This window comes from Pteropus alecto, unplaced genomic scaffold, assembly GCF_000325575.1.
Source record: "Pteropus alecto unplaced genomic scaffold, ASM32557v1 scaffold24, whole genome shotgun sequence".
Taxonomy (NCBI): domain Eukaryota; kingdom Metazoa; phylum Chordata; class Mammalia; order Chiroptera; family Pteropodidae; genus Pteropus; species Pteropus alecto.
This window is the reverse complement of record NW_006439192.1, coordinates 21,016,391-21,026,537: the sequence shown is the minus strand read 5'-3', so window position 1 is coordinate 21,026,537 and position 10,147 is coordinate 21,016,391. Positions and strand designations below refer to the sequence as shown.

General features: G+C 36.5%; 1 long non-coding RNA gene across 4 annotated transcripts in view; it reads right to left on the bottom strand.

Moving 5' to 3' along the window:
* The window catches only part of LOC107195979, a 188,285-nt gene that overhangs the window by 175,152 nt on the left and 2,986 nt on the right, over positions 1 to 10,147 (bottom strand). The gene's annotated exons all lie outside the window — the stretch shown is intronic.

Genomic DNA, 10,147 nt, shown 5'->3' with positions numbered 1-10,147 from the left:
TGCAGTGGATTAGCCATTACTAAACTAAATAAATAAATAAATAAATAAATAAAAAGTTTAGCTGCTATTAGCTTCAAGATGCTGGACTATCCATTGTGATTCTGCTATGCTAATGATTCTCATGCTTTAACACATATCAGAATATCCTGGAGGGTTTATTAGAGCAGATTGCTCAGCTCACCCACAGAGTTTTGGATTCAGGAGGTAGGTCTTGGGTGAAACCCAAATTTTGTGTTTCTGACAAGTTCCCAGGAAATGCTGGTGCTGCTGGTATGAGACCACATTTTGAGAATCACTGCTCTATACCGACACCTTTGTTTACAAGGCTATAGTCAAATAGTATGGTAATAGCTGTCAAGAAACCACACCCAAGATTGCCAACAGCTGGTTTGAGAGGTAATTAATAGGCCTGCTTGTACCAGTTAGGGTCCCAACTGGAAACAGATGGCATACTTCAAATAGGATTAATTCCCTGCAGCCAACAAGTGAATATACGAATCTTGTTAGGCCTTGGAGTTTTGTGCTGAAGACCTAAACACACAGATAAAAAATTGAACTCTGCCCATCTCCACATGCACTCCTTTAAAATAGCTGACACAAGCTCAAGTTCCAAGGTTATATTCATCTGTATACTAGCTAAAAGGCCCAAGTAGGTATCTTTGCTGTACATTGTGAAACTTTTAGGTTTTTTTCTCTAAGGGCACCTAGTGGCCTTGCCCACTTCATCCCACTAATTCATCTTTAGTCAAATCATGACTCATATTTTGAGTATCTAGGAGAACTTTTTGTGGTGGATCAGACTTTTATCTAGGCACTTCTATTGTCCTTTTTCTGATCTATGGCCCGTTTTTCTACTACCTACTGTAACAGCTATTCTCACCTCGACACATATGCAGAGGGTTAATCCTTTTCATTTCTATATTTGAGGTTATATCCATTCTTGCTACCCTCCATTTCTTCAAATACCTGTCAAAAGGGTATTCAATGGACACAGTGATTAACTTTAGGTTACAAGTGATCGCTATGTGGCCTTAATTATTATAGTTCTCCTTTACTTTTGTCTTAGTATTAAATATTTTTAATACTAATATATAAATAAAATAACTTATATAAAATATTTTTAAGTTAATAAGCACAAATGCAATCAAGTAGGGGCCCATTCCCTATCTCAGAACTAGAATATTCCTGAACCTGAGTTTATCTCCCTATCTCATCCACCACCCTTCTCTCCTCAAGTAACTGCCATCCTTTTTAAAAATGAATATGCTATATATTATATGTATTTCCCTAAGCAACATATTGTTTAATTTTGCTTGATTTTGAGCAAATTTCTATAATGTCTATTTCTCATTTCACATTATACTTTTTAAAATCACTCATATTATTACATGTAACAATAGTACATTCATTTCCTTGTATAAATTTCATAGCATAAAGATGCTACCATTTATTCATTCTCCTGTTGCTGGGCATTTGTGTGTTTTCCAGAGTATTATTATGAACAAAGCTGCTATAAATTTTCTTATAGATATCTTCTGGTGTACATGTTTTAGAGTTCCTCTTGGGTATACTAAACCTAGTGGTAGAAATGCTAGATTATAAGATATGTGCAAATTCATCTTCACAAGGTAGTACCCAACTGTTCTCCACAGTAGTCGGACCAATTTACAATCCTACCACTACTATGTAAGAGTTCCTGTTGAGTCATCTCTTCACCACCTCTCATATGACCAAACATTTTAATTTTGCCAATATGGTATGTGTTCAAGGGTATTACATTGAGGATTTAACTTCTGTTTCTCTAATAATTAGCAAGTAATCTCTTCTTATGCACTGTATTCATTTCTTAGGGCTGCCGTAACAAATTACCACTCACTGGGTGGCATGAAACAAAAAAATGTATTCTCTCATGGTTCTGGAAACCAGAAGTCCAAATACAAAGTGCTGGCAGAGCTATGATCCTTCCAAAAGCTCCCGGCATCTTTCTTTGCACCTCCCAATTTCTGGCGGTGCCAGGCCTTCCTTGGCTTGTGGCTGCATAACTCTAATCTCTGCCTTTGCCTTCCTTTGGTCTTTTAGCTCTGTGTGTCTCTCATCTGAATGACTCTCATAAGAACACTTGTCATTGGATTTAGGCCCCACACAGATAATCCAGGATGACCTCATGTCGATAGTCTTAATTTAATTACATCTGCAAAGACCCTTTTCCCCAAAAGGTCATATTCATAGTTCTGGGGATTAGAACATGGACATATAATTTTGGGGGCCACAATTTTAGCCCACTATGTGTATAATTATCTTTCATATTTCCTCTTTCAAAATACAGGTTTATGATTTACCTCATTTTTCTATTGAATCTTTCCTATTTTTCTATTAAATCTTTTTCTTATTGATTGGTAGAATTTTTCATATTAAAGATATTAATATTTGTCAATTATATTAGTTAAATGAGTATTCTCTGACTCTGGGACTTGCATTTTCACTTTTCATAATGGTGTCTTTCAATAAACAGATGTTCTTAATTTTTATGTAATTAAATTTGTCAATCTTTCTTTCATGGTTAGATCATTTTATGTCTTAAATAGTAAATCCTTCCATAGCCCCAAATAAATTATTTTCTTCTAAAAATCTTGACAGTTGGCCTTATAGCTTTACATATTTAATTCGTCAACAGAAAATTTTTGTTATAGTATAAGGTAAGGATCCATTTTTTTTTCCCCATGAATGGGGATAACCAACCCCTTCTGCATGTTTTGATCAATGTCTGAAACAGCAGCAGTTATTTCACAATAAATGTGACCACAACTTGAGGATAAAAGGTATGATCTGACATGATGAAGGGTCTTATTTTAGGGAAACAGTCAACATTTAAGACAATCAGCTTTATTACAGAGCACAAATAAACATATATCATTTAGAAAGAATAAGAAAATCCAGAAGGACATCCCTACTCTACTAATGGCACAACAGATATGACATCCTACAAGCCTTAACTGATATAATTTTGTATACACTGAAGTCTACTTCTAGTCAGGTCTAACTATTGTCAGAAGTAACTTAAATAGTTTTTGCATTTGGATTTGCATATTTACCAAGTTACACCACTGAATAAAGTTGTGTCAAGAAATATTCAGGTTATTAACTCTTTCTCACTCACCAGATAGATCAATCAGCAGTGCCCTATGTAGTTAGGATAACAGTTGGTTTTTATACAAGAAAGGAAATAATTGCTTAACTCAATCCATAATTTCCAAATTTCATAAATAACACGTCTTCCTTTAAAAAAGTCACAATTAGATAAGAAAACATGCTCACAATTTTTTAAGTACTGTGTTCTTTTTTGACTCTGTTTTGGAATAGTCATTTGTTGGTTTAGAAATCTCTAAATTTGTTCTGTCCAAAATGATAGCCATTAGCTACTTACAACTATTTAAGTTTAAGTGAATTAAAGTTAAGTAAAATAAAAAAATTTAGTTTCTCGTTTTATACAAGCCACACGTCAAGTACTCAATTGCACCATACAGGTCAGCATAGATAGAACATTTCCATCTTCATATAAAGTTCTTTGGGATAGTGCTGTTCTAGACCTTTTCTTTCACTCTATTCATATGGTTCTGACATTCATGTAGTCCTTTATGGTTTGCCAAGTGTTTTCTCATCCATGCTTTTATTGAGTTCCTACTATATGATTGGAAGAAAGCCATTAGCCCAAATTTCTTTATCTATTGCTGAGTAACAAATTCCCCTAAAACCTAGAAGCTGAAAATAACAAACATATATTATCTAATGTAGTTTCTGAGAGTCAGGAATCTGGGAGCAGCTTAGCTGGGTGATCTGGCTCAGGGTCCCTCACGAAGCTGCAATAAGGTACCTGCTGGGCTATAGTTATCTGAAGGCTTGACTGAGACTGAAGGATCCAATTTACCATGTAAATTTTGGGCTTGCCTTGTCATCAATGATGACAGAAATAAGGAGAAAGAGAGAGAGAGGGAGAGAGAGATATTATTGTTTTTTATAACCTAATCTCGAAGAGATATGACATAATTTCTGGCTTTTTCTACTGTTACACGGATCCTGGTTGTTAAGGTATGGGAGGAGATTACACAAGGGTATAACTGTAAGGAATTGGGAATCATTGGGGCCCATCTTAGAGTTTAGCCAATCACACTGCTATTTAAGAAGCTTAGTAACCTGCCAAGCCCACGCAAAGAGTAAATGTGTGAGGCAGAAGTCACCTAAACCCTCTGACTCTCAACTCCTTTCTTCCACAGCATTCCACCTTTACCCATCTAGGTGCTACCTCAACTTCCTTAAACAATTTGGCTTTTTTGTACAACAATGATGCAGATTAATAACGTTAACCTGCATATATTATAGCTGAGACTCAAAGGGTCTCAGACACTTGATTAATAACAATAGTTGCTCTCCTTTTCTGTGCTTTTCAGGAAAAAAACAATTATAGGAGAATAGAAAGAACACTCTCCTTGACCAAACTCTAGACAGGTGTCTATCCTTGTTGGGCCTGTATCACCCAGTCATAGCAAGTCAGTTTAGCAAGAGTCACCCACCCCGGATATCTAATCAAATTTCCCTCTCTCCAGCCATACCCCCAATAATACCTGATCACCCTGGCTTGTCATCAGCAAGAATCCGGTTGCATCAGAATCCCCTCTTAACCCCTGATGTTTCCTTCTTAGTAATTTTTTATCCACCGACACTCATTCTGCTCCTTGGCTCTAAATTCCCATTTTCTTTCTTTTAGAGTTGAGCCAAATCTCCCTTTCCTGATGCAAATGCCACTGCAGTAGCCCCTACATCTATCGTGATAGTCCCAAAATAAAGTCTGCCTTATTGTGTTAACAAGAGTCATAAATAATTTTTTAACACTACTACAGAACAAACATCAAATGGAATGAAAGAGATAAAAAGAAGATTACTTTGTTCTTTGTCTCATATACCTGCCCACACAGGAGAAGTGACTTTTTATAAATTGTTGCCTAGAAAAGGGGGAGGGACAAATATATTCCTTCCTAAACAGACAAATCAACAAAGCTAATTTATCTTCAACCATAACACATACTAATTTTTAATTTTTTAAATGCTTTATTTCAAATAAAGGGCAAAGTGTGAACCAAGTGAGCCATATGAATATAAACTGATTTCACTTTTTGGCTTGCCTTTTGATATTGGCAATCAGAGGTACAAATAGATTTAAACTCAAAATGTCATGGATTTACTGACAGTGAGCACTCCAGCTGACTGCTTTACCCCTTGGCAATTATTTGAAATTAGGATTTGGTTAATATTCACTATAGATTCTAAGAAATTATTTCTGGGATGTCCTTACAAAGATAATGGGAAGTATACTAGAAAGACTTGGACACGAGAAAAAGAACAGTAGGAATGAAAAAAAAAATCTCTTAGTTGAACAAATAAAATGTCATATTCTTATTTCTATCTTCGTTATGGTAGAAAACTGGGCAGTTTGCAAGACTGAATCATTTTGTATCTAAAAACTTCCTTCTTGCCGGTAAGAGAAAGCTCCAAGGGTGCTTCCGTGTTTATAGTAGAGTCAGTCTCAATTCCTATTGACCAATGAGTTGAGGAGGTACTTCCACTTATTTTTTTTTATTTCAAATAATTCCTAGTACAATTTAGAAAGGATTACCTAGATGTGGGAGATGATGACAAGTAAAAGTAACCCAAATCCTGACACGATCCAGCTTAAATAAGATGAAAATTTATGTTGTCCCACAAAAAAAGAAGTCTTAAGATCGCCTTCAGAGAGTTGGTTCAATGTTATTGAGAACTCTTATCTGCCTTCCCGAGTTCAGGCCTGATCCTCAGCAAGTAACATGGCTGTAATGGTCCCAGGCATGGTGTCCCAACTTGACAATGTCCATAGAGAGACATGATATCTTTCATGGATCTCCCTGAGGAGGGAGATAATTTTTTTTCAAGAAGCCTCCAGCAAATTTCCTCTAATATCTCATTGGCTACAATTGATCCCCATGCTCATGACAAGGGGTAGAGAACTACCATGATGGGCTCAGATAGGTCACCTGTTAGAGAAAGATTGTTGGGGAACTATGACAATTCTCATTTCCCAAATGGGATCCTCTTAATTTCTATGGCAGATTAGCTTTTAGGGCCAGAAATTTCTACCAAAAGTATAGATAAAGGGAATATTCTGTATTATCATATGGGAAAGCATAAATGAAAGAGAGAAAAGAGAACTGGTGAGATCAAGAAACAGTAGTCATTCCAGATCAAGAAAGGGAAAAGGAAAGAATAAATTGAAATGCTGATCATGAAATCCTATGAGATAGTCTTTGTCAGAATTCATTGAGAATCATTCGTGTGTATTTTTCTGCTGTTTACTAAACAAGTTAAAGGCCAGACAATGATTTTAAATTGAAAAGAAATATGTTTAAGAGCATGTATATCTACCTAGGAAAATAAGTAAGCCAAACAAATAATGGATGTATTACCTGTATATTCCTAAATACAATCAATGATGCTCTCACTCTGTGATTTAAAGGACCCACTTTTCAACATATTTTTTTAATTTATTATTCACACTCAGCGTAGTTGCTGGAAAAGAGAACTTTCCTCCACCCACCATTTGATAGTTTTTGTTATCCTCTTAGGTTGCTTCTTAAACCACAACATTGTGGACAACAACAGCCTTGCTTCATAAAGGATATAAATGAGGTTTGGAGTACAAGCAGCTAGTGTATTGCATTGACAAGAGATAGCCCGCCTTGGATTTCAGTCCAAAAGGTGACTCAGCATGAGTTATCTAATCTACCTAACCTCAGTTTCTCATCTGTTACATGGCAATTGAGTATGAATTGCTAATATCTCACAAGATTTTATAAGGATTACATGAGATAATGTATATAAAGAAGTTGGAACAGAGTGTGGAGAATAATTTGCATTAAATCAATGTTATTTATTGCTATTGGTTCTACAAAGCCTTGTAGCTGAGATGGGAGTGGTAGGGTGAGAAATAGTGGGTGAATCTGAGGAGAATAATGACATTGTAGTCGTTATCTTTATTCTTTACTGGTATCTCTTGTAACCAGTGAGGAGGATTTTTAAAGATCATTTTAGAGATGCACCTTTGTAGAGGACAGTGAGACTTCCAAAACTCAGTAATAACCAAATACATTAGATTTTACGTGGCAAAGACAAGACTCAAACCAGATTTACTGACTTCAGTGTAATGTTCTTTCTACTACCTCTATTGAGAAAGTATTTTAACAGTTTCCGCCTGATTCATTACTTACTGTTCAAAAAGGTAGACTTAGAATCCTTCAATCACTGAGCTGGAAAAGCATCACAAACATTACATTTATCCAGCAAGAATAGTTCCCAAACTACTTGGGGATGTTGATCTTACATTTGTAGGGACAGAAAGTCCACAACCAGCCTTTTCCACTATGTATTTATCCCTAAAATGAAGATATACTTTGTTAGCTATCCAGTAGCATAATTGTAATGCCTCCAAATATTTTCTTGACTGGCTATGGCATCTGGAATTTCACTATTAAAATAAAATTTTATCATTAAGGTGTAGCTTTAAGAAAGTCTTTGTTCTAATAAACTTGGAAGGGACCAGGGATATTAACATATTCATACCACTACTATTCCTCTGAGATTGACTAGTTGCCTGTTCTGAAGGCCCCTCTTGAAGAGTACAAGCAGATCCCAGAGGAGAGCTGTATTTGAATGCAAAGTGTAAAATAATTCCAAAATCTGGGGAGGTGGAGAGGGCTGAATTGTATGCCACTTTCAGGAAGTGTAGGCAGAAAGGGGGTGATGGCAGATGAGAAAGCTAAGAAAAGGAACAAAGAGGGTAGGACGCAAGAAGTCAACCAGCCAATTTATAATTACTTAGTCCTAGGACTATTCCTAAAAATGCCTTAGAATTCTTTCTTGCTTTAAATTTAGTGTTTCCTGGTTTTAGCACTCAGCAATGATTGAAAACAACAAAAGACTATGTTAAGCCACGTTAATATTTCTTAATCACTAAACACACCTAACTCATTAAATTTTTAGTCCTTTCTAATTTCACTTAACATATTGTTGGTACTTGATAAATATTTGTGGAATGAATGAATCTTTCTGTGTATCTATTTTGTTTCTGCTTTTTTACTTTGGAAGTGACTCAATATTGGATACATCAAAATTATGATACTTGATGTAGCCTTCCAAAATCCGTAGCAAAGTCTTTAACAGTGCTGTTCAATAGAACTCTCCATTATGAAGAAAATGTTCTTTAATCAGCCCAGAACAATATGGGCACTGGCCACAAGTGGATATTGAGTACTTGAAATTTAGCTAGTGAGACTAAAAAACTGAATTTTGATTTAATTTAAATAGCCATGTGTGGCTAGTGGCTACGTATGGTATTGGTCTGCGTAGATCTAGAGGTTTTATTAAACGTTTTCTGCCCACTCACTTTGTTTTTAAAAGTAGCTATTTTGATTAGTTTAATCAATTAGTATGTATAAGTTCTTCTGGCTTGTAGTTTTCTTTTTTAAATAAATATAATTAGATTTACCTATGATAACTCCAAAGATTAGTATAGCAAACCAAAACTCCAAAGATTAGTATAGCAAACCAAATTGACTTGCACAGCAGTGTCTGGGGGGTGGGAGGGGAATTAATGTGTGTCATTTATAGGACCTCGTAATACATGGTCAATTTCTAATTTCAGCTATCGACATAAAAGGAGTGAGTCTGTGTAGTTGAAATAGTGAAGCATGAGGAGTCTGTCCTCTGCACTAACAGGCTAACCTTACAAGACAGTCTTTCTTTTGATATAGTCTCCTCCTTCCTCAGGAATCTGGCACCTTCCAGCTGCCCCTGGGTCGGCCGGGCCTCTAAGGTCCTTTCCCACAGTTTTCTATTTTCCTAGCCTCTCCGCCTGGCCCCTCCCTAACTTGAATTATTTGTGATGACCTACCTCCGCTTAACATTCCTAATTTTAGAGATGAGAAAATAGAGACATTGCAATGAAGGAGGGTGGGTAAGAAAATTAGTATTACTTGTGATGTGCTTGCTAGACAGTTCATATGATACTCAATAAAAGCGCTGCCCGCGTGCATGAATGTTATCTCCCTAGCAAACAAATGGCATTCAATAAATATTTTAATGAATAAATACAAGAATATAGTTTACCATGGGGAACATTATTATTATTCCCTTATTACAGATGAGAAAACCAAAATTTAGAGAAGTTATACACCTCCTGAAGGCTAAGCACACAAAATACTTCAACGTTTAATTTTTTTTCTTAACCATTTAACTCCTTGTCTTGTTTCCTGTGTCCTCCAGGTTTTGCCCTTTACCTTCCAAAGACAGAGATCAACTAAAATGACCACTAGATTTACACTGATGGCTGCAAATGCAGTGATAGAAGCCGTTCAGAGCCCCCTCGCCCTTTTCCACAGATCTTCGAATTTTAATGCCGACTTTCTGGGGACAGTGTCAATCAACTCACAGATAGATGGCTCCCTGGGAATTTCACGCTATACTGGAGAGATTTTATTTGGGTATTTTAGTATTAAAAAAAATTCTACAGCAGATATTTTCCTGGAGTCTGGACGCTTATATAAAAACAACACATTCATTTATAAATTAAACTTCAACAGTGTTTACATTTATCTTAGTTTACATTACGAGGAAGAGAGAATTGATTTGTGTATTGGCCCTATCACTATGGATGATTTGTAAGGCACATTAGAAATTGGCTCCTCCTCCACCTCCTCCCCCACCCCTTGGAACCTTCTATGCTTCAGAGTAAGGTCTAAAAATGTACGCGCTTTTGTAAAGGATTTGAAAATCAAAATACGGTTCCATGATTTTCAACACAAAGACCACAAACAGCGCTAGAGTACAAGAAGTATTTAAAATATATCACCTCCAGAAGTTGGAGGGTTACAAAGTACAAGTCGTCCAGGCCAGTCTGCAGAGACTGTTTGTGCCTCCGCCCTGCAAAAACCGGGCAGGCGACACGTCGCGACGAATTTCAGCTGCAGAAGAGGAAGAGCATCACCTGCAGTTCGAGGCGTGGGAATCACTGCGGGAGGGGGCTTGAAAGAAAGAAAGCCTGAGAGGAGAGCACAGCGGGGCTCGG